The sequence below is a fragment of the Callithrix jacchus genome, chromosome 3, assembly GCF_049354715.1.
Source record: "Callithrix jacchus isolate 240 chromosome 3, calJac240_pri, whole genome shotgun sequence".
NCBI classification, from domain to species: domain Eukaryota; kingdom Metazoa; phylum Chordata; class Mammalia; order Primates; family Cebidae; genus Callithrix; species Callithrix jacchus.
In genome coordinates this window covers 84,830,950-84,856,981 of record NC_133504.1, presented here as the reverse complement: position 1 = coordinate 84,856,981, position 26,032 = coordinate 84,830,950, and the positions used below count along the sequence as shown (strand labels likewise).

The 26,032-nt window shown below is 37.8% G+C and overlaps 1 protein-coding gene and 1 pseudogene across 17 annotated transcripts in view; one reads left to right on the top strand and one right to left on the bottom strand.

Moving 5' to 3' along the window:
- ALPK1 (alpha kinase 1) overlaps window positions 1-26,032 on the top strand; it is a 182,424-nt gene that overhangs the window by 62,969 nt on the left and 93,423 nt on the right. For 5 of the 17 annotated variants that reach the window (XM_054253048.2, XM_054253045.2, XM_078366692.1 and 2 more), the window contains one exon: window positions 16,148-16,228. The exons of the other annotated variants lie outside the window; for them this stretch is intronic. The gene's annotated coding sequence lies outside the window, so the exon portion shown is untranslated. The remainder of the gene's footprint in view (window positions 1-16,147; window positions 16,229-26,032) is intronic. 17 annotated transcript variants of the gene reach the window in all.
- On the bottom strand, window positions 23,480-25,494 carry LOC100413760 (ribosomal L1 domain containing 1 pseudogene; annotated as a pseudogene).

The window sequence follows — 26,032 nt, the reverse complement described above, 5'->3', positions numbered from 1 at the left end:
GTTTAGTACTCCCCTTTCTGTGTTCATGTGTTCTCATTTTTCATCACCCGCCTATGAGTGAGAATATGCGGTGTTTCAATTTCTGTTCTTGTGTCAGTTTGCTGAGGATGATGTTCTCCAGATTCATCCATGTCCCTACAAACGACACAAACTCATCATTTCTGATTGCTGCATAATATTCCATGGTGTATATGTGCCACATTTTTCCAATCCAGTCTATTATCAGTGGGCATTTGGGTTGATTCCAGGTCTTTGCTATTGTAAACAGTGCTGCAATGAACATTCATGTACATGTGTCCTTATAGTAGAACGATTTATAGTCTTTTGGATATATACCCAGTAATGGGATTGCTAGGTCAAATGGAATTTCTATTTCTAAGGTCTTGAGGAATCGCCACACTGTCTTCCACAATGGTTGAACTAATTTACACTCCCACCAACAGTGTAAAAGTGTTCCTTTTTCTCCACATCCTCTCCAGCATCTGTTGTCTCCAGATTTTTTAATGATCACCATTCTATCCTTTCCTTTTTTTTTTTTTTTTTGAGATAGGATCTCACTCTGTCACCCAGGCTGAACTGGACTGCAGTGGTGCAATCTCAGCTCACTGCAACCTCCTCCTCTCAGGCTCAAGATATCCTCCTACCTCAGCCTCCTGAGTATCCAGGACCACAGGTGCATGCCAACACACCTGGTTAATTTTTGTAGTTTTTGTAGGGATGGAATTTTTCCATGTTATTCAGGCTGGTCTTGAATTCCTGGGCTCAAGCAATCTGCCTGCCCCAGCAACCCAAAGTGCTGGATTACAGATGTGAGCACCACACCTGGCCATACTTCAATTTTCTAATCCACTCTCCCCATGAAGGACCTATGGTTTGTTTCCCTTTGTTTGTTTGCTATTACAAATTGTGTCACTATGAAGATTCTTATACATAGCCCCTAGACACAGATACAAGAATTTCTCTAAATTAATGTATATACTTAGGAGTAGACACTGTGTCAGTGTGTGTATCTGATTTTACTGGATAGTGTCAAACTGTAGGTTCCAATAATGGTTAATTGGAGTAACTAACACTGACTACTCTTAACAATGGTTAGTTTTTTTCAGTTGTTTGTTTCAGTCAACAAACTGTGAAAGGGCCAGGTGTGGTGGCTCATGCCTGTAATTTCAGCACTTTGTGAGGCTGAGATTACAGGCATGAGCCACCATACCCTTGTGGATCACCTGAGGTCAGGAATTCAAGACCAGCCTGGTCAACATGGCAAAACCCCATCTCTACTGAAAATACAAAAAATTAGCTACGCATGCTGGCACAGGCCTGTAATCCCAGCTACTCAGAGGCTGAGGCAGGAGAATCACTTGAACCTGGGAGGTGGAGGTTGCAGTGAGCTGAGATCATGCCACTGTACTCCAACCTGGGCAACAGAGTGAGACTCTGTCTCAAAAAAAAAAAAAAAAAAAAAATAGGAAGTTGTAAAGGGTTTTCCTTGTGGTTTGAACTTGTGTTTCCTGATTACTAATGAGGTCAGACACTTCATATGTTTATTAACCATTCACATTTCTTCTTCTGTGAAGCGTCTGTTCAACTCTTTTGTCTATTCTTTTCTTACTATGTGCTTGGTCTTTTTCTCATTGATTTACAGAAAATCTTTACATATTCAGGGTAGAACTCTTTTGTCAGCTACCAAAGCTACAAATACTGTCTCCCCGTTTGTGATTTTTCTTTCCACTGTTTTTTATGGTGTCATTTTACTAATCAGAAGTTTATCTTTAATTATAATCTTTTCCCTCATGATTTGCTTGTTTTTTGCAAGGGCGTAACACATTTTTTCCTACTGAAAGATGATAAGGGTATTCTCTATTAGATATTCTCTTTTACATGTTGTGCAGTTTTGTCTTTTACATTTAAGTCTTCAACTAATATTGATTTAAAGTAAATAAATAAGCAATTAGCTCAATGCCATATATCAAGCTCTGTAATAAATCAAGTTCCCATATATATGTAAGTCTCTTGCTGGACTCCCTATTTTATTTGTAAGGTCAATTCTTTTTCTTCCTCTTCCTCTTCCTCCTCTCCCTCCCCCTCCTCTTCCCCTTCTTCTTCCTCTTCCTCCTCCTCCTCCTCTTCTTCTTCTTCTCTCCTCCTTCTCCTCCCTCTCCTCCCTCTCCCTCTCCCTCTCCCTCTCCTTTCCTTTCTCCTTCTCCTCCACCTCCTTCTCCTCCACCTCCTCCTCCTCCTCCTCCTTCTTCTTCTTCCTCTTTATTTTTCCATATAGAGTCTTCCTCCGTCACCCAGGGGCTGGAGCATAGTAGTATGATCTTGGCTCACTGTGGCCTCTGCCTTCCCCTGTTCAAGTGATTCTCAAGCCTCAGCCTCCCAAGAAGCTGGGATTATAGGCATGAGCCACCATGCCCAGCTAATTTTTGTGTTTTTTAATAGAGATAGGATTTTGCCATGTTGTCTAGGCTGGTCTCAAACTCCTGGCCTCAAGTGATCTGCTCACCTCGGCCTCCCAAAGTGCTGGGATTACAGGCATGAGCCACCATGCCTGGACTGCACAATCAATTTTTCTAAGTGCTAGTAACTTTTATATCATTTAATTATATATTAATTTATTAATTATTGACATTTGGTATAACACTGTGCTCTTCTCATTATTTTTCATCAGGAATGTCTTTATTATTCTTTAACTGTTTTTCCATATAAATTTTAGAATCACCTTGTTAGGTTACACACCAAGACACACATACACAAACAGAACTGTTGATTTTGACTGGAGTTTCATTAAAGTTACAGATAAATTTGAAGGAAATCAAAATCTTAATAATGTTGAGTTTTCCAATTCACAAACGCGGAATATCTCCTCATGTCTTTCAGTTAAGTAGATGTTATAATTTTTTCTCTGAAAGCCTTGTGAAACTATTAGAATTACTCTCAGATACTTCATATATATTATCTTTATATGTTACATATTTTGTGCCATTATAAATGGTATATTTTTATTAAGTTACATTTTCTAAGTATTTGTTGAAAATTTACTTTGCCTAAAGTTAGATTTTTTGGGTTGCTGAATAATTTGTAACTTTTTTTTGGTAAAACTATATGTTCCTGATGTTTTCTTTGTAGGAAGCTTTTCAACTATTGATTAAAATTCTGTAAGATTATAGACTACACAAGATTCCTATTTCTTCTTGATCTTGATTTCTATTCAGATATATTTTCATTAAGAATTTCTCATTTTATTAGAGTTTTCCAATTTATTGCCATACAATGTTTCCAACATTCTCTATTGAAATTCTACTTTGAATTCTACATTCTACTTTGAATTCTACACGTTTGATAGGTAGTATTTGTCATTCCATTATAATATTTTTGACTTTTCCTGATTATTTCTTTGACCTTTAAGTTACTTAGAAGTTCATTTTTAAATTTTCATGTATGGTTTTTTTCTAGTCATCTTTTTATTATTGAATTAGTTTTTGGTCACACAATGCCATCTGTATGATAGTAATCCTTTGAAATTTGTTAGGATTTGCTTCAAGGTAAACAAGGTGTTAAACTCGTGTAAATGTTCCAGATATGCCTGAAAATAATGTATATTCTTCAACTGTTGATGATATTGTTCCACGAATATCTATTAGATCAAGTTTGTTAATTGTGTTGATCAAATCAATTACATCATTACTGGTTTTTGGTCTACTTAGAGTATTAGTTTCTGAGATGTGTGTTACATTTTCCTGCTATAATTATGTATTAGCATATTTTTCTTTATGGTTCTTTCCACTTTTGCTTTGTATGTATTGAAGTTATACTACTAGATGCATATGAGGTTAGAATAGCTATGCCTTCCTGGTGAACTGAACCATATGTCATTGTTATCTTTTTATTTCTACCAATGCTCTTTGCCTTAAAGTCTATTTTGTCTTATATTAACATGGCTACCTCAAGTTTCTTTTAGTTAGTGTTTTTCTAATATATCATTTTCCATTTCTCAGTATTAGTTTTGTATTCTTATGCTTTGGCAAAAATTATTTAGCAAAATTTATATAGCTATTTTTTAATCCCCCTTTAACTTTTATAGTATTTAGTTAATTTATACTTATTGAAAATATTGATATACTTAAAGTAATTTCCACCATCTTATTTTGTGTTCATATTTATTCTGACTCTTCCTTATTTTTTTTCCATTTTTCCTGCCTTCTTTTCATATATTTTGCTTCCTTTCACTTTTTTCCTTCTGCTAGTTTCAAAGTTATATGTTTTATTTCAATTTTTAGAGATTATCTTAGAAATTTTATCACAGTCTAAAGTTAATGCCTTCCCTCCTCCTAACCAATTCAAAGATCTTAAAATACTTTAATTTCAATTACTGTCCTCATGATTTAAATGTTGCTTGTATACATATATTTTGCTTATTATGTACTGTTTTGGTTAACAAAATTGCATATATTTACAGTGTACAATATGATGTTTTGAAATATGAATACATTGTGGCATGGCTAAGTCAATCTAATTAACATATCTATTGCCTTACATATTTATCACAGTCTGTGATGAGAACACTTAAAATCTACTCTCTTAGCAATTTGCAAGCATACAATACATTGTTATTAACTATAGTCACCAGATACAACAGACCTCTTGAGTTCATTTCTCTCTAACTGAAATTTTGTATTGTTTGACCAACTTCTCCCTAGTCCCTGCTCCCATCCCTGCATCTCCTGGTAACTCCCATGCTGCTCTATGTTTCTATGAATTCAACATTTTTAAACTTCACATATAAGTGAGATCATATGCTATTTGTCTTTCTGTATCTGTCTTACTACATGTAACACAACATGATCCTCCAGGATCATCCACGTTGTTGCAGATGACAGGATTTCCTTCTAAAGCTGAGTAATATTTCATTGTGTATATATATGACATTTTCTTTATCCACTTATCCTTGATGGAAATTTAGGTTGGTTCCACATCTTGGCTATTGTGAATAATGCTGCCATGAATAAGGGAGTGCAGAAATCTCTTCAATATCTCATTATTGCTATAGCTTTAATATAATCAATGTTGGCTTAGATTTTGCCAATAATCTACACTTTTTTTTTGCTTATTAGTTCTACTTGACTCTTAAGCCCTTGATCAATAATCTTTTTTCTCTCTAAAGTACATACTTTAGAAATTTGTTTAGTGATGATCTATTGGTGTTTCTTTTAAAATACCTTTATTTGGCAGGTTTTCTTCCTCAGCATATGAAAGATATTCTTTTGCTGTCTTCTTGTTTACATTGTTGCTTCTAAGTAAGCAACTGTAAGCCCATTGCTGTTTCTTTGAAAGTTATTTGTCTTTTCTCTCTAGCTGCTTTAAAGATCGTCTGTGTCTTTGGTGTTCCATGGCTTCATTATGGCATTTCTATATATGGATATTAATTTATTATTTATCCTGCTTGGAGATCCTGAGTATTTTGTTTACAGTTGGCCCTTAATAGATTACTTGATTCTTTTGCCTCACAGCTCATAAGATTCTCTCGTTCGTCCTGGCTTTAGATAACCTGATGACTATGTGCCTAGGTGATAATCATTTTGCAATAAATTTCCCAAGTGTCCCAGTTGTTCTTTGAGCTTCTTGTATTTTAATGTCTTGATCTCTACCAAGCCCAGGGTAGTCTTCTCTGATTATTCCCTGAAATATATTGTTCAAACTTTTTTCTCTTCTTCCTTGGGAACACCAATTATTTGTAGGTTTAGTCCTTTAACATAATTCCAAATTTCTTGGAGGCTCTGTTCATTTTTTAAAAAATCCTTTTTTCTTTGTCTGTCAGATTGGTTTAATTTGAAAGCCTTGTCTTCAAATTCTAAAGTTCTTTCTTCTACTTGTTTAATCTGTTTTTGGTGTTCCATAGGTTCATTATGATATTCCTATATATGGATATTAATTTATCCTGCTTGAGGATCCTGAGTATTTTGGTTACAGTTGGCCCTCCCTATTCTCAGTTTGCACATCCATAGACTCAGCCAACCATGGATTGAAAATAATTGAAAAAAGAAATAAGCAGAAAATGGTGGATAGGAGGCAGGACTGAATTGCAGCTCCCACTCAGAAGGACAGAACAGCATGCAGAGATCCACATTGTGAAGTTTTATTCCAAGAACCACCACAGGAACATACCAGGAAAGCCGAGATAATCCATAGAGCCTTTGATGGAGGTGGATTGCCTCACAGGCTTTGTGGGACAACTGAGGAACTGTGAGTCAGCTTACTTTCTCAACTGGAAAGCTTGTAGCCTGTGACTAGTTCTCAGCCCTGGTCACGGGCTGCCTGGAAGTAAACCCGGTGCCATTGGGGAAGGGGCATAATGGGAGTGAGACTAACTTTTAGGGCTGTAGGCTGCCTGGAAGCAGGGTGAGGCCTGTGGCTACTGGCACTCCCTCCACTTCTCTAGCCACCTGTGTGTGTAATGCAGCAGAGGCAGACTTAATCCCCTGTCAGTATAATTCCATTGGCCACCAGATCCTCATCCCCCACAGCAGCTGCAGCAAGCCCTGGCCAAGGAGAGTCTGAGCTTAGACATGCCTAACCCTTCCCCCATCTAATGGTCTTCCACTACCTGCCCTGGTAGGGATAACAAAGGATATACTCTCTTGGGTGCTCTATGGCTCTACCCATTGACTGACCCTAGGGCAAGTTTGCATCCTCCCTATGCAACCACAGCTGATGCACTCTTGAAAGTGCTACCTCCTAGCTGGAGGCCAATGAACACAAAACCAGTGCACTAAATAAAAACACAAGCAAGGGCCCTCACTGCACTGGAGCAAGTGCTGGTATCCATGGCTGAGATGCCTGAAGATGAATCACATCACAGGTCTCCTTGCAGACACTTCCCAGTAGCTCTGCTGAGTGACTAGATCAAGAAGAACAATAAAAATCACTGCAGTCTGGCTCTCAGGAAGCCCCATTCCTGGGAGAAGGAGGAGAGCCTCACATCAAGGGAGCACCCATAGACAAAGGAATCTGAACAGCAAATCCAAGTCCCAGATCTTCCTTCTGACATAGCCTAACTACATGAGAAGGAACCACACAAACAATTCTGGTAATATGACAAAACAAGGTTCTTTGTCACCCCCAAAAGATCACACTAGTTCACCAACAATGGATCCAAACCAAGACAAAATCTCTGAATTGCCAGAAAAAGAATTCAGAAGATCAATTATTTAGCCATTCAAGGAGGCATCAGAGAAAGGTGAAGTCCAAATTAAAGAAATAAAAAAAAAATAAAAGATAGTAATGGAAAAATCTCAAGTGAAGTAGCATAAATAAAAAAGTCATGACTTCTATAAATCAAGGACATGCTTAGAGAAAGGTAAAATGCACTGGAAAGTCTCAGCAACAGAATTGAACAAGTAGAAGAACTTCAGAGCTAAAGACAAAGCTTTCAAATTCAACCAATCTAAAAGACAAAGAAAAAAGAACTCAAGGAAATAAGAGAGGATGCAAAGAGAGGGAGAAACATTCCATGCTCAGGGTTAGGAAGAATCAATATCATAAAAATGGCCATACCGCCCAAAGTAATTTATAGATTCAATGCTATACCCATCAAGCTACCAATGATCTTCTTCACAAAACTGGAAAAAAACACCTTAAACTTCGTATGGAACCAAAAGAGAGCCCTCATAGCCAAGACAATCCTAAGCAAAAAGAACAAAACTGGAGGCATATGCTACCTGACTTCAAACTATACTACAAGGCTACAGTAATCAAAACAGCATGGCACTGGTACCAACACAGAGATATAGACCAATGGAACAGAACAGAGGCCTCAGAGGCAATACCACACATCTATAAACATCTGATCTTTGACTAACCTGAAAAAACAAGCAATGGGGAAAGGAGTCCCTGTTTAATAAATGGTGTTGGGCAAACTGGCTAGCCATGTGCAGAAAGCAGAAACTGGAATGAATAAATTAATTCTAAAATTAACTAAATTTACACTAAAATTAACTCCAGATGGATTAAAGACTTAAACATAAGACCTAACACCATAAAAACCCTAGAAGAAAATCTAAGCAAAATAATTCAGGATGTAGGCGTAGGCAAGGACTTCATGACTAAAACACCAAAAGCATTGGCAACAAAAGCCAAAATAGACAAATGAGATCTAATTAAACTCCAGTGCTTCTGCACAGCAAAAGAAACAATCATTAGCATGAACCAGCAACCAACAGAATGGGAAAAAGTTCTTGCAATCTACCCATCTGACAAAGGGCTCATATCCAGAATCTGCAAAGAACTAAAACAGATTTACAAGAAAAAGACAAACAAGCCTATTCAAAATTGGGAGAAGGATATGAACAGACACTTTACAAAAGAAGATATATATGAGGCCAACAAACACATGAAAAAATGTTCATCATCACTGGTCATTAGAGAAATGCAAATCAAAACCACATTCAAATAGCATCTCATGCCAGTTAGAATAGCAATCATTAAAAAAATCTGGAGACAACAGATGCTGGAGAGGATGTGGAAAAATAGGAACACTTTTACACTGTTGGTGGGAGTATCAATTAGTTCAATCATTGTAACAGACAGTGTGGTGATTCCTTAAGGACCTAGAAATAGAAATTCCATTTGACCCAGCAATCCCATTACTGAGTACATACCCAAAAGATTATAAATCGTTCTATTATAAAGACACATGCACATGTATGTTCGTTGCAGCACTGTTTACAATAGCAAAGACCTGGAACCAACCCAAATACCCATCAATGATGGACTGGACAAGAAAAATGTGGCACATATACACCATGGAATATAAACTATGCAGCCATAAAAAATGATGAGTTTGTGCCATTTGTCAGGACAAGGATGAATCTGGAAGCCATTATTCTCAGCAAACTGACACAAGAACAAAAAAAATCAAAGACTGCATGTTCTCACTCATAGGCCGGTATGGAACAATGAGAGCACATGGACACAGGGAGGGGAGCATCACACACTGGGGTCTGTTGTGAGGGGCTAGAGGAGGAACAGCAGGGAGTGGGGAAGTTGGGGAGGGATAACATGGGGAAAAATGCCAGATTTTGATTTTGAAAATGCTGTGGATTCAATATATGTAAGTCTCTTTTTTTGAAAAAAAAAAATGCAAACATATTTAATGAAACTCAACTTAATCAATTTGCTCAAAAAAGGAGTTATCAGCATGTATATTATTCAATTTAAATTCTTTATGTAAGATTATGTGTGCATGAATATTTGATTACAAAATGTAAAGTACCTCATATAGTTTGAAATATTTATTGTTAAAGGAATAAAAAGTTACTTTTTTACTCAAATAAAAAAGATATAGAATGGCAGAATGGATAATAACTTACCAACCACATAAGGACTTATATGAACTTAAGGTAAAGGGTGGAAAAAGATATTTCATGCAAATGAATATCAAAAATGAGCAAGAATAGCTATTCTTACATTAGATGAAACAAACTTTAAAGTAACAGCAGTTAAAAAAGAAAAAGAGGAATAGTATATAAAGATAAAAGGACTAGTCTAACAGAAAAATATCACAATCCTAAATATATGTGCTTCTAACACTGGAGCTACCAAATTTATAAAAGAATTACTAATAGACCTAAGAAATGAGATAGACAGCAACACAATAATAGTGGAGGACTTCAATACTTCACCAACAACAGTAGGCAGGTCCTCAAGACAGAAAGTCAACAAGGCAACAATGGATTTAAACTATACCCCACAACAAATGAACTTCACAGATATTTACAGAACATTCTACCCAATAACCACAGAATATACATTCTATTCATCAGTGCATGGAACTTTCTCTAAGATAGGCCATATGATAGATCACAAAACAAGTCTCAACAAATTTTTAAAAATCAAAATCATATCGAGTACTCTTTCAGGTTGCAGTGGAATAAAATTGACAATCAACTCCAAAAGAAACCATCAAAACCAGGCAAATACATGAAAATGAAATAACCTGATACTAAATGATTATTGGGTCAAGAATAATATCAAGATTAAAATTTAAAAATTCTTTGAACTGAATGATAATAGTGACACAACCTATGAAAACCTCTGGGATACAGAAAATGCAGTGCTAAGAGGAATGTTCATGGCATTAATTGCCTACATCAAAAAGCCTGAAAGAGCATAAATAGACAATCTAAGGTCACACCTCAAGGAACTAGAAAAACAAAAACAAAGCAAATACAAATCCAGTATTAGAAAAGAAATAACCAAGATCAGAGCAGAACTAAATTAAATTTTATTAAAAAAAATACAAAAAAAATGAAACAGCTGGTTCTTTGAAAAGATAAATAAAACTGATAGACTATTAGTGAGATTAACCAAGAAAAGAAGAGAGAAGATCCAAATAAGCTCAATTAGAAAAGAAATGCATGATATTACAACTGATACCACAGAAATACAAAAGATCGTTCAAGGCTGCTATGCACACCTTTACATGCATAAACTAAAAAACCTGGGCAGGGGGGGATAATTCCCTGGAAATATGCAACCCTCCTAGATTAAAACAGGAGGAAATAGAAAGTTGGAACAGACCAATAACAAGTAGTGATATTGAAATGATAATTCAAAAGGAACCAAAAAATGAAAGTCCAAGACCAGATGGATTCCCAGCTGAATTCTATCAGACGTGCAAAGAAGAATTGGCACCAATCCTATTAACACTATTTCAAAAGACAGAGAAAGAGGGAATCTTCCCTAAATCATATTATGAAGCCAGTATTGCCCTAATACCAAAACCAGGAAAAGACACCACAAAAAAAGAAATCTACAGACCTATTTCCCCAATGAACATACAAGCAAAAATCCTCAACAAAATACTAGCTAACAGAATCCAACAGCATTTCAAAAAGAAAACGCACCATGCTCAAGTGGGTTTATATCAGGGATGGAGGGATGGTTTAACATCCACAAGTCAATAAATGTGATACACCACATAAACAGAACTAAAAACAAAAATCACATGATCATCTCAATAGATGCAGAAAAAGCATTTGACAAAATCCAATATCAGTTTATGATTAAAACCCTCAGCAAAATCAGCATAGAAAGGCCATTCTTTAAGGTAATAAAAGCCATCTATGATAAACTGACAGCCAACATTATACTGAACATGGAAAAGTTGAAAGGATTACCCCTGAGAGCTGGAAGAAGACAAAGATGTCCACTATCACCACTTATATTCAACATCGTACTGAAAGTCCTAGCCAGGGCAATCAGGCAAGAGAAAGAAATAAAGGGCATTCAAGTTGGTAATAGGGAAATCAAATTGTCACCGTTTGCTGATGACATGATTGTATACCCATTATAGAAAAGCCTAATGACTCATCTAAAAAGCTTCTAGAACTGGTAAATAAATTTAACAAAGTTTCAGGGTACAGAATTAATGTACACAAATCAGTAGCCCTGCTATACACCAATAGTGACCAAGCTGACATTCAAATCAAGAACTCAACCCCTTTTACAATAGAGGCAAAAAGAAAAAAAAAAAATACAATACTAAGGAATATACTTAACCAAGGAGGTGAAAGACCTCTACAAGGGAAACTACAAAACACTGCTGAAAGAAATCACAGACAACACAAACAAGTGGAAACATACCCCAATGCTCATGGACTGGTAGAAAATGACCATAATACCAAAAGCAGTCTACAAATGCAATGCAATTCCTGTCAAAATACTACCATAATTCTTCACTGAATTAGAAAAAGCAATTCTAAAATTCATATGAAACCAAAAAAGAGCTCACATAATCAAAGCAAGACTAAGCAAAAAGAACAAATCTGAAGGCATCACATTACCTGATTTCAAACTATACTATAGGGCTATAGTTACCAAAACAGGATGGTACTGGATAGGCACATAGACCAATAGAACACAATACAGAACCCAGAAATAAAGCCAAATACTTACAATCAACTGACATTCAACAAAGCAAACAAAACCCTATCGTTGGGAAAAGACACCCTGTTCAACAAACGATGCTGGGATAATTGGCAAGCCACATGTAGAAGAATAAAACTGGAACCTCATCTCTCTATAAAAATCAACTCAAGATGGATTAAAGCCTTAAATCTAAGATGTGAAACCATAAAAATTCTAGACAATAACATTGGAAAAATTTTTCTAGACATTGGCTTGGGCAAAGACTTCTTGACCAAGAACCCAAGAAAATCAAATACAACAAAAACAAAGATAAATAAATGATATTAATTAAACTAAAAAGCTTCTGCACAGCAAAAGTAACAATCATCAGAGTAAACAGACAAACTTGAAAATCTTCTCCATCTATACATCCAACAAAGGACTAATTTCCAGAATCTACAAATAACTCAAACAAATCAGCAAGGTAAAAACAAACAATTCCATCAAAAAGTGGGTTAAGGTTATGAATAGTTTTCAAAAGAAGATATACAAATGGCCAAAAAACATATTTTAAAAATGCTTAACATCACTATTGATCAGAAAATGTAAATCTTAGCCACTATGCAATACTACCTTACTCTTGGAGGAATGGCCGCAATCAAAAAAAAACAAAAAATAATAGATGTTGATGTGGATGTGGTGAAAAGGGAACACTTTTTACACTGATGGTGGGAAAGTAAACTAGTCCAACTACTATGGAAAATTGTGTGTAGATTTAAGGAACTAAAAGTAGAACTACCATTTGGTCCAGCAGTCCCATTCCTGGTATCATTAAATGAAAAAGATACTTGCACATGCATGTTTATAGCAGCACAATTCACAAATACAAAACTATGGAACCAGTCCAAATGCCCAAAATCAATGAGTGGATAAAGATATATGTGTTTGTGTGTGTGTGTGTGTGTGTGTGTGTGTGTGTGTGTGTGTATATAATGGAATACTATTCAGCCATAAAAAGAAATGAAATAATTGCATTTGCAGCAACCTAGATGGAATTGAAGACCATTATTCTAAGTGAAGTAAAGGAATAGAAAACCAAACATTGTATGTTCTCACTCATAAGTGGAAACTAAGCTATGAAGACACAAAGGCATAAGAATGACATAATGAACTTTGATGACTCAGGGGAAAGGGTGCAAGGGGGTGAGGGATGAAAGACTACACATTGGGTACAGTGTACTGCTCAGGTGGTGGGTGTACTTAAGTCTCAGAAATCAGCAATAAAGAACTTGTAACCAAACACCACTTGTTCCCCAAAACTTGTAACATGTAACAAAACACCACTTGTTCCCCTAAAACCTATTAAAATAAAATAAATAAATACGTAAATTAAAATAAATAGGTTATGAAACAGTATAAACACTTTTGATCCCAACTGTAATTTTAAAAACATGTATATGCATATAAAACAGAACAGAAAACTATACATTAGAATATTAACTGGTTATTTCTAATGTTAAGATCAAGGAGAATTTCAGTTTTCCTTTTTATCTGTATTTTTTACTAGTTTCTGTCTTACAAATAATTATAATAAAAGTTGTTTTTTATGGTAAAAAATAAAAATATTAAAAAATCAAAAATAAAATACAGCATAACAACTATTTTCATTATATTAGGTATTATAAATAATCTAGAGATGATTTAAAATAAGGGTAGAATGTGTAAATACTGCACCGTTTTATACAAGAGACTTGAACATCCTTTGAAAGTGGTATCTGAGGAGGGTCCCAGAACCATTCTCCCATGGATACTATATTTCTGTCTCCTGTTTGAAAAATTTGCAATTGTAATTATCTCTCTAAATGATTCTACTGCTGCTTCCTCTTCTTTTCATCTAAGACTCTGGTTAGAAATATGTTAGACATTTTCTACCTGTTTTTAGCCTCTATTCATATATTCTATTTCTTTGACTTTTTTCATTTGAATCCTAAGTGATATGTTCTGATTTATTATCCAGTTCAAAAAGAAAAAATTATGTCTTCAGCTAGAGCCCTCTCTCTCTCTCTCTTTTTTTTTTGGAGACAGAGTCTTGCTTGATGCTCAAGGTGGAGTGCAGTGGCATGATCCTAGCTCACCCCAACCTCCACCTCCCAGGTTCACCTGCTTCAGCCTCCCAAGCAGCTGGCCACCTATAATTTATTGCACCAACATGTACACCACCACACCTGGATAATTTTTGTATTTTTAGTAGAGACAGGGTTTCACCATGTTGGCCAGGCTGGTCTCGAACTCCTGACTTCAAGTGCTTCACCCACTTCAGCCTCCCAAATTACTGGGATTACAAGTGTGAGCCACTGACCCTGGCCTAGAGTGAATATTTTTAATCAAATCTATGCATTCATTTAATTTGAAAATTTTAGTTATTATATTTGTATTTCTAGAAATTCTGATTCTTAATCTGCTTATGCTGGATGGTCATTGCTGGTGCCTAATAGAGAAATGTATTCTTGTTGTACATCGGAGACCAGAATACATTTTCTCATAGAAACAATGTGAGAAACTAGTGTAGATTAAAAAGTCATTTTAGATTATCTGGGTGTGGTGGCACGTGCCTGTAATTCCAGCTACTTGGAGGCTGAAGCACAAGAATCATTTGAACCTGGAAGGCAGAGTTTGCAGTGAGCCGAGATCATGCCACTCGACTCCAGCCTGGGTGACAGAACGAGAGTCAATCTCAAAAAGAAAAAGAAGAGAAAAGCTGTTTTAGAACAATTATATATGAATTAAATAGGCTCTGTGGGCTTGTTTATGAATCTAACCAAGGATTAACTGAACTTCAACACAGATAATTTAAATGGAGCATTCAGAGTACAATTGTGTATTATATGCCCTGCATAGTTATCTAGTTCACTTTTTTAAATATTTGCATCTTATCCTTCTAATTATATGATAAATTCCTTGACAGTAAAGATCATAACTCATACTTCTTTACTCTTCTCCACATATTCTAGCTTGGAGATTCTGACTAGTTGGCTAGTGGGTCACAGTAGCAGTAGCAATCAGTAGACAATGGCATATATTCAGAGTCATTTTATTTTTTCTGACCTATTCCCTAATAGGGGTACTTACTGTCCAGTGAAAAAGACTCAAACACAGATGATAAAAGAAATGGGGCTTTGAATAATCCACTGGTTTGCCTACTTTTTCTGATGGTTGATATGTCATTTATCCCATAACTCAGCCACTCAGCTAAATTCTAAGTTATGAATAGAAATGAAGAATTTATATGTCAAAATCACACACAGAATATATAAACACATGACTAGTTAGCTGTGAGTGTGTGCTTGTGCCTTAAAGTGTATCATTCTAACTTTGTTGGGTATATATTGTAGAATTATCTGTTTGTATGCCTGGTTGCTTTTCCTGGACCCTTTCTATTTGATTTTTAAGAAAAAAGATACAGGGGGTGGATGTTAAAGGAGAAAAAGTAATTCATTGGTTACCAAACATATTGGGGAACTCCCATTATTTAAATTTAAAAACAATATCCAGCTCACAGAATGCCACAGTTCTGGGGAACAAAAACTGATATGTGTCAAGATTGAAAATGATATTTTTATAAATGAAGTTGACCAAAATTTTCAGCAGGACTGTTGCCTGAAGGAAAGTTCCTGGGCTCCAGCCTCTGTTATGCCTAACAATGAACCATACAAGTCTGGGCAGATGGTTGGATTCCAAAGTGTTTCTCATGTTACAGTATTTTCTTCCTATTGTCTCCTCTGAATTCTACAGAGAAAAGGGAAACTGTTATGACTTTCAGAAAGTATAAATGTGTTCAGCACATTTCTGGAGAGTTCTAAGTACTAAATATGAATTACCTTGGAAATCTCTTCTTCCTTTTTAGAAATGCCATCTTGGCTAAAATATGATTTCTTATTGTGGATAAAGTGATTTGTCTTCCTTACTTTTATAGGCAGAAGTACAGAATAGAAGATGTAGTTATGTCTTTTCCTAGACCATTTCTTCTACACTCCTTGTCTCAAAACATGGTAACTTCATCCATTAGGTTTTGAGCTATGGTGAAGCAGAAACTGGTGCTTTTTCTTAATAACATTCATATCCATCCAATGCCAATATTGCATTTATTCCCCAAACAGCTCTCGATTCTGTCCAGTTTTCTACATCTCTAATACCATTGCTCTGGTTGAAAGTCCTGATATTTTTGTTCTCCCTTTTAATGCAGCTTAAAAATGCTAACAGACACCCTAGAAGATGGCCAATTAGGAGCAGCTCAGGATTGCAGCTCCCAGTGAAAGCACGAAGGGTGAGTGGACACCAAATATCCAGAAGGATTTTGAATGCCCACAGACCAGGAGATTCCCAGGTGGAGGAGTCCCACAGGTCACCAGCAGAGCTGGTTTGGCCCCACAGCTGTTTTGGCCGGTGCAGCTGTTTTTGCCAGTGGAACTATTTTGGCTGGCACCCTGGCTCAGCAGTTCTCCATACAAAATACACGGGTCTGGGTGTCATTTTAACTGGTGATTGGAGTTCCTGGGAGACAGAGTCACACATTCATCTGATTAAAAAGGGGACTGAAACAGGGAGCCAGGCCAGGAGATTCCCAGGCAAAAAAGTGCCACAAATCTCAGCATGGCTATTTCAGCTGGCACAGTGGGGCACTGCACAGGAAATCACACAGATCCTGGCACCTATTCAACAGGCGACTGGAACACTTGGGAGACAGAATTGACTGTTCAACTAAAAAAAGAAAAAAAGGGGGCTCTGAGGCAGGGAGCCTCAGGCTCGGCTGGTCCCACCCCCACAGAAAAACAGCAATTGGAAATGCTCTGGATTGAGAGTTTCACAGCAAGCACAGCTGAACCTGGGAAGGGCCAGCTCTGTGGGGGAGGGGCGTCCACCATTACCGAGGCAGTCCACCACTACGGAGGTAGTTTGCCATTGCTGAGGCAGTCTGCCTTTGCTGAGGCACTCTGATATTACAGAGAAAGTCTGCCATTATAGAGGTGGGCCGCCATTGTTGAAGCAGTTCTAACTACACCCATATAAACAGGACTGCAGGAAAGTTCACACGGCAGCTGGGCAGAGACCACAGCAGCTCATCAAAGCCTTTGCAGGCAGACAATGACTAGGCTGCCTCCTCACTGGGCAGGGAAGCCTGAAAAAAGGCAGCAGCACAACAGAAACTCATAAGTAAAGCCTTAAGTGCCCAGGACAGAGCTCCTGAGAAAAAAGGGAGGTGGGGGTTAGGAGTTCTGCTTCAGCAAACTTAAATGTACCTGTCCAGCAGCTCTGAATGAACAATGGAGCTCACAGCTCAGCCCTTGAGCTCCTATAATGGACAGACTGTCTCCTCAAGCAGCTCCCTGACCCCCGTATATCCAAAGAGTCACCTCATAAAGGAGAGCTTATACTGACATCTTGCGGGTATCTTTCTTGGACAAAGATAACAGAAGAAAAAACTGGCAGCAACCCTTAGTGTCCTGCAGCTGCTGCAGGTGATCCTCAGGCAAGCAGGGCCTGGAGCGGACCCCAGCAGTCCTACAGCAGAGGGGCCAGACTGTTAGAAGGAAAACTACGAAACAGAAATAAATAACTTCATCATCAACAAACAGGACATCCACTCAGAGACCCAATCTGAAAGTCAACAACTACAAAGATGACAGGTGGATAGATCCAGCCCAAAAAGGATGAAAACACCTGAAACCAGAATGCCTCTCCTCCTACAAGGGATCACAACTCCTCACCAGCAAGGGAACAAGGCTGGATGGAGAATGAGCGTGATGAAATGACACAATCAGGCTTCAGAAGGTGGGTAATAAGAAACTTCTGTTAGCTAAAATAACATGTTTTAACCCAATGCAAAGAAACTAAGAATGCTGAAAAAAGATTTGATGAAATGCTAAGGAGAAGAAACAACTTAGAGAGGAATATAAGTGAATTGATGGAGCTGAAAAACACAACACGAGAATTTCACAAGGCATACAAAAGTTTCAACAGCCGAATTGACCAAGCAGAAGAAAGGATACCAGAGGTCGAAGACCAACTCAATGAAATAAAATGAGAAGGCAAGATTAGAGAAAAAAGGGTAACAAGGAATGAACAAAGTCTCCAAGAAATATAGGACTATGTGAAAAGACCTAATCTATGTTTGAAAGGTGTACCTGAATGTGACAGAGAGAATGAATCCAAGCTGGAAAATACTCTTCAAGATATTATCCAGGAAAACTTCCCAAACCTAGCAAGGCAGGCCAATATTCAAGTCCAGGAAATACAGAGAACACCACAAAGATATTCCACAAGAACAGCCACCCCAAGGCACATAATTGTCAGATTCACCAGGGTTGAAATGAAGGAGAAAATGCTAAGGGCAGCCAGAGAGCAAGGTAGGGTTACCCACAAAGGGAAGCCCATCAGATTCACAGCAGATCTCTCCGCAGAAACTCTACAAGCCAGAAGAGAGTGGGGGCCAATATTCAACATCCTTTAAAAAATGAACTTTCAACCCAGAATTTCATATCCAGCCAAACTAAGCTTCACAAGCGAAGGAAAAATAAAATCCTTTATGAACAAGCAAGTATTCAGAGATTTCGTCACAACCAGGCCTGCTTTACAAGAGCTCCTGAAAGAGGCACTACACATAGAAAGGAAGAACCAGTACCAGCCACTCCAAAAACATACCAAATGGTAAAGAGCATCAACACAATGAAGAAACTGCATTGACTAACTGGCAAAACAGCCAGCTAGCATCAAAATGGCAGTATCAAATTCACACATAACAATATTAACCCTACTTGTAAATGGGCTAAATGCCCCAATCAAAAGAGACAGACTGGCAAATTGGAGAAAAAGCCAAAACCAATCGGTGTGCTGTATCCAGGAAAGCCATCTCACATGCAAGGACACACAAAGGCTCAAAATAAAGGGATGGAGGAAGATTTACCAAGCAAATGGAGAGCAAAAAAATGCAGGAGTTGTGATTCTCATCTCTGATAAAATAGACTTTAAACCAGCAAAGATCAAAAGAGACAAAAAAGGACATTAGATAATGGTAAAAGGATCAATGGAACAAGAAGAACTAATGATCATAAATATATATGTATCCAATAGAGAAGCACCCAGATACTTAAGGCAAGTTCTTAATGAATTACAAAGACACTTAGACTCCCACACAATAATAGTGGGAGACTTTAACACCCCATTGTCAATATTAGACAGTGATCTAACCAGACAGAAAATTAACAAAGATATCTGGGACTTGAGCTCAGACCTGGAACAAGCAAACCTAATAGACATTTACAGAACTCTCCACCCCAAAATCCACAGAATATACATTCTTCTCAGCACCACATTACACCTACTCTAAAATTGACCACATAATTGGAAGTAAATCACTCCTCGGCAAATGTAAATGAATGGAAATCATAACAAACAGTCTCTCAGACCACAGTGCAATCAAGTTAGAACTCAGAATTCAGAAACTAACTCAGAACCATACAGCTTCATGGAAACTGAACACCTGGCTCTTGAATGTTGAGTGGATAAACAATGAATGAAGGCAGAAATAAAGATGTTCTTCAAAACCAAGGAGAACAAAGACACAACATACCAGAATCCCTGGGACACATTTAAAGCAGTCTCTAGATTAAAATATATAGCCATAAATTCCCACAGGAGAAACAAGGAGAGATCTAAAATCAACACCCTACCATCAAAATGGAAATAGCTAGAAGAGCATGATCAAAAAAACTCAAAAGCTAACAGAAGACAAGAAATAACTGAGATCAGAGCAGAACTGAAGGAGATAAAGACACAAAAAACCCTTCAAAAAAATCAATAAATCCAGGAGCTGGTTTTTTGAAAAGATCAACAAAATAGACAGACCACTAGCCAGACTGATAAAAAAATAAAATAGCGAATAATCAAATAGATGCAATACAAAACAACAAAGGGGATATCACCACAGTTTCCACAGAAATACAAACCATCCTCAGAGATTATTACAAACAACTCTATACACATAAACTAGTAAAACTGGAAGAAATGGATAAATGCCTGGACACTTGCATCCTCCCAAGCCTATACCAGGAAGAAGTAAAAACCCTGAATAGACCAATAACAAGGTCTGAAGTTAAGGTAGCAATTAAGAGCCTACCACACAAAAAAAGCCCAGGTCCAGATGGGCTCACAGCCGAATTCTACCAGACATACAAGGAGGAGCTGGTACCATTCCTTCCGAAACTATTCCAACAACCCAATAAGAGGGAATCCTTCCAAAATCATTTTATGAGACCAACATCATCCTGATACCAAAACCTGGCAGAGACTCAGCAAGAAAAGAAAACTTCAGGCCAATATCCACGATGATCATAGATGAGAACATCTTCAATAAAATACTGGCAAGCCAATTGCAACAGCACATCAAAAAGCCTATCCACCATGATCAAGTAGGATTCATCCTGGGGATGCAAGGCTGTTTCAACATATGCAAGTCTATAAATGTAATTCACTACATAAACAGAACCAAAGACAAAAACCACATGATTATCTCAATTGATGCAGAGAAGGCCTTTGACAAAATTCAACAGCCCTTTATGCTAAAAAACCCTCAATAAACTAGGTATTGATGGAAGGTATCTCAAAATAATAAAAGCTATTTATGACAAACCAACAGCCAATATCATACTGAATGGGCAAAAACTGAAGATACCCTTTGAAATCTGGCAGTAGACAAAGATGCCCTCTCTCACCACTCCTATTCAATATAGTATTGGAAGTTCTAGCCTGAGCAATCAGGCAAGAAAAAGAAATAAAGGGCATTCAAATAGGAAAGGAGGAAGTCAAATTGTCTCTATTTGCAGACGGCATGATTGTATATCTAGAAGACCCCATTGTCTCAGCCCAAAATCTCCTGAAACTGATAAGCAACTTCAGCAAAGTCTCAGGAAACAAAATCAAAGTGCAAAAATCACAAGCATTCCTATACACCAATAACAGACTTAAAGAGAGCCAAATCAAGAACAAACTGCAATACATAATTGCTAAGAGAATAAGAGAGCAAGAGAATAAAAGACCTATGAATACAACTAACAAGGAATGTGAAGGACCTCTTCAAGGAAAACTACAAACCACTGCTCAACAAAATAAGAGAGGTCACAAATAGGTGGAGAAACATTCCATGTTCACGGTTAGGAAGAATCAATATCATGAAAATGGCCATACTGCCCAAAGTAATTTACAGATTCAACGCTATCCTCATCAAGCTACCAATGACCTTCTTCACAGAAGCAGAGAAAAACATCTTTTATGGAACTGAAAGAGAGCCCGCATAGCCAAGTCAATTCTAAGCAAAAAGAACACAGCAGGGGTCATCACACTACCGGACTTCAAACTATACTACAAGGCTACAGTAATCAAAACAGCATGGTACTGGTACCAAAACAGAGATCTAGACCAATGGAGCAAAACAGAGGCCTCAGAGGAAACACAACACATCTACAACAATCTGATCTTTGACAAATCTCACAAAAACAAGCAATGAGGAAAGGAGTCCCTGTTTAATAAATAGTGTTGGGAAAACTGGCTAGCCATGTGCAGAAAGCAGAAACTAGACCCCTTCCTGACACCTTACACTAAAATTAACTCCAGTTGGATTAAAGACTTAAGTATAAGACCTAACACCATAAAAACCCTATAAGAAAATCTAGGCAAAACCATTTAGGACATAGGCATAGGCAAGGACTTCATGACCAAAACACCAAAAGCATTGGCAACAAAAGCCACAATAGACAAATGGGACCTAATCAAACTCCACAGCTTCTGCACAGCAAAAGAAACAGTCATTAGAGTGAATTGGCAACCAACAGAATGGGAAAAAATTTTTGCAGTCTACCCATCTGACAAAGGGCTGATATCCAGAATCTACAAAGAACTAAAATATATTTACAGAAAAAAAACAAACAAGCCCATTCAAAAGTGGGCAAATGATATGACCAGACACTTACAAAAGAAGACATACATGAAGACAATAAACATATGAAAAAATGCTCATCATCACTGGTCATCAGAGAAATGCAAATCAAAACTACATTGAGATACCATCTCACACTAGTTAGAATGGCAATCATTAAAAAATCTGGGGACAACAGATGCTGGAGAGGATGTGGAGAAATAGGAACACTTTGACACTGCTGGTGGGCGTGTAAATTAGTTCAACCATTGTGGAAGACAGTGTGGCGATTCCTCAAGGACCTAGAAATAGAAATTCCATTTGACCCAGCAATCCCATTACTGGGTATATATCCAAAGGATTATAAATCGTTCTACTACAAGGACACATGCACACGAATGTTCATTGCAGCACAGTTTAAAATAGCAAAGACCTGGAACCAACCCAAATGCCCATTGATGATAGACTGGACTGGGAAAATGTGGCACATATACACCATGGAATATTATGCAGCAATCAAAAATGATGAGTTTGTGTCATTTGTAAGGACATGGATGAACCTGGAAACCATCATTCTCAGCAAACTGACACATTAACAGAAAATGAAATACCACATGTTCTCACTCATAGGTGGGTGTTGAACAATGAGAACACCGGGACACAGGGAGGGGAGCACTACACACTGGGGTCTGTTGGGGAGAATAGGGGAGGGACACCAGGGGGTGGGGAGTTGGGGAGAGATAGCATGGGGAGAAATACCAGATATAGGTGATGGGGAGGAAGGCAGCAAATCACACTGCCATGTGTGTACGTATGCAACAATCTTGCATGTTCTTCATATGTACCCCAAAACCTAAAATGCAATTTACAAAAATGCTAACAAATGTCTGTTACCCAATAATATCTCTGTGAGCCCCAGGCTTGCCTTACTTCCAATCAGCTGTTTTTTCTCCATTTGCAATAATACCTAACTGATCTTCCTGCAGTTACCTCCCTGCAAGCTCCCACCCCACAATATGCACTACAGCTAAAACAGAGTGTCTTTTCCAAACACAAATCTGGCCATGGTCCTACTGCTCCCAGTAGTGTCCTAGCACTCTTGGAATGAAGACACAAACTTTTACCAGGAACAAATATGCTTCACAGCCCTTATTGACCTCTCCAGTCTTACCTCATATCAACTTTCTCCTATTATCTCTAGTTCAACCAACCTGTCCGCTTTTCATTCCCTCTCTATTTCCTTCTACATAAGAGCCATTCCCCACCATTTTAACTTCATTAAGCCCTATCACTCTTTCAAAGCTTAATTTAGGCATCACATCCTCAGAGAAGCCTCCATTGATGTGCCCTAGCTTTACTCAAGTGATTAGGTCAAATCCTGTGGGTTGCCTTTAAGCATCTGCGTGCCCTATGTCTCTTTCACATCACTTAGACAAAAGTAAGAGATTTATGATCTTGTGCATCAGGAATTGGTGTTGTGGGGGAGGAAACCAAAGAAAATAAGTATATTTAGTAATCAACTTCTGAAATTCAAGCCAATATTTCTAATCACACAAAAATATACATACATAAAAACTACATGTCGGGGTTCTCAAAAGAGCTAGGGAATTTCTTTTTTTTTTTTTTTTTTTTTTTACTCAGAAGCAAAGCAATGTTAAACTTTATTTTTTTTTTCTGAGACAAGTCTCACACTGTCACCCAGGCTGGAGCACAGTGGTGTGATCATGGCTCACTGCAGCCTTGACTTCTTGTGCTCACCTTATCTTTACACCTCAGCCTCCTGAGTAGCACAGGTACATGCCACCATCTTTTTTCCTTTTGTAGAAATGGAATTTCACATATTGCCCAGGTTGGTCTGAAACTCCTGGGCTCAAATAATACTCCCACCTTGTCTTCCCAAAGTGCTGAACAACCATGGAGAAGCACTCTATATTTCTTCTATTATGTTAGCAAACACACAGAAGGACAATTTAAAAGTAGATTACTATACCCAGGAACATAACGTCAGAATTACCTATGGAGGTTTTTAAAAAATCTTTAAGTCTAGGCCTGACACTAGGAGAAGGATGCCAATGGGGTCAGGACTTGAGTGTTTCTAATAAGCTCTGAGGTTCCCTTCTGGTTGAATCTGACTTTAGGTTGACAGGGGTACTTTGGTTTTTTTGGGCCGTTTTTTGGGGGTGTGGGAAGTTTTTCTTGCAGATTTACTAGGAGTGGTGAAGAACTTGGCCTCTGGCTTTTTAGGAGTCTGTCTCACATCTTTTTTCCCCAGCGAAGGATTTTTTTCCTTCACTGCCTCTTCTTTGATTTTTGGCTTCTTCTGTGGGCCTTTCCCTGGGGTCTCAGATTCTGCAGCTTTTGGGGTCTCAGATGCTGGCAAGGCCTTTCTTTTCTTCCCACGAGGTGTGCTGGGAATAGGGCTCTTTTTTGGAGACTTCTTTCCTGTGGCATGTTTTTGAATCTCTACATTCTCCTTAGCTGGAGTCTTTCCTATTGGTACCAGCTGCGGAATTTCATCTTCGGAGTCATTTGCCACTTGAACTTGAGCTTTTCCTTTGCCACGCCTTTTCTTCCCATGTCCTGGGGTCTGCTCCTTCTTCAATTCAGGTTTCTCCACTGTAGCGTCACCACCTTCAGGTGTCACGGTGTCTTTACTAAGGACTGATGCAGCCTTGCTAGCCTGTTTCTTCTTTCTGATTTTGTTCCTCTCCTTTTGTTTTTCATGATTTCTTTCTCTTCGTTTTTTCCTTGCCTCTTTTTTCTTCTTATTAAGCATAGATTTTTTGGTGGCTTCATCCCAATTGCTGACGAACGAGGAAAAGATGGGAAGAGCAGCCGATTTCTCAGTTTTCACAAACAGGAGTTTCACGCTCTCCCACTTCTCTGGCAATTTTTCTGAAAGTCCTTTGGTGACAGCAACAATGTTTTCAATGATGTGCTCAATCTGCATTCCAACATGACCAACGCGTATAGCACTGCAAGAACCACTTTTAGAAATGTTTAAGACTGTTCCACCTATACAGTCATTGATCTCTCTTGATAAATTCTTGGACAGAAGGTTTACAGATACTGGAACTTTCTTTCTTTGATAGAAATGTCTCCCAATGAGTGAGGGTAAGAGCCGCCTAATTCTGGCATCAGTAAGGAAGAAGTCAAAAGTGCTCAGAAGGCGGAGCTTGGCTTCAAAGGGTTTATATTCCTTCTTCAGAGTTTGGAAGGGGATAATCTGAGAAATGGTTTTAATTCCATGCTTGTTTAAAAGCTTTCTATAGAACTGTTCTGTCTTTTCAGGAGTTGAATTGGGTTCGTCCTTCGTAAATAAACAGATATCTTCTAAATCCGATCGAATACCATGAGGTAAGGGCAATCTGACCCTCAGTTCTTTACTTGGAATTTTCCATAATACCACCATTAAAAATACATTTTCACTCTCATTCAAAAGCAACCCATAATCGTTCTTCCTGGATTTGCAATGTGTCAAGAGAGCGTCCAATGCCTTTCTAACCTGCTCTTTGTCCAGCTGCTTCCGTGCTGTCGGGGCAGCTGGAGTCGAGGTGGAGGTTGTAGTCTCGGCCGAGTCCTCCATTTTGCTTTCACCTCGTGAAGGTGCGCGTGCGGAAACCGGGAATTTCTTAATAAACAAATGTTAAATATTATTTGGCAATAAACAACATGGTCTATCTAGACTCCTGCTGGGTATGTAATTTAAGAGCTAGAAGATCTTAACAATTGTCCCAACCTCTCCTTCAAAAATACAGAGTAGAAAAGTCAAGCTCAAAAGTGAGTCTCAGAAGTCTTACAAATAGTTAATGATAGAGTATAAAGTAGAATTAATCAACACATATCTGTTGAACACTCTAGGGCACCTTAGTTTCTTGTTTTTAGGTTCTCTTTTCATCACTATATGCTGTTTCTACTTCAGTCATTTCCAGAAACAGAGCAGTTAAAATTTACTTTAATTTCTCAATATAAAAAACTACTTTCTTTTTAAGTTTTATTTTAATTGACAGATTAAGTTATATATATTTATGGTCATACACTGTAGATTGGCTAAATCAAACTAATTAACATTATCTCACATCCCATTTTTTTGTGGTGAGAACACTTAAAATCTACTCTCTTAGCAATTTGCAGGTATATGATATGTTGTCTCTAACTATC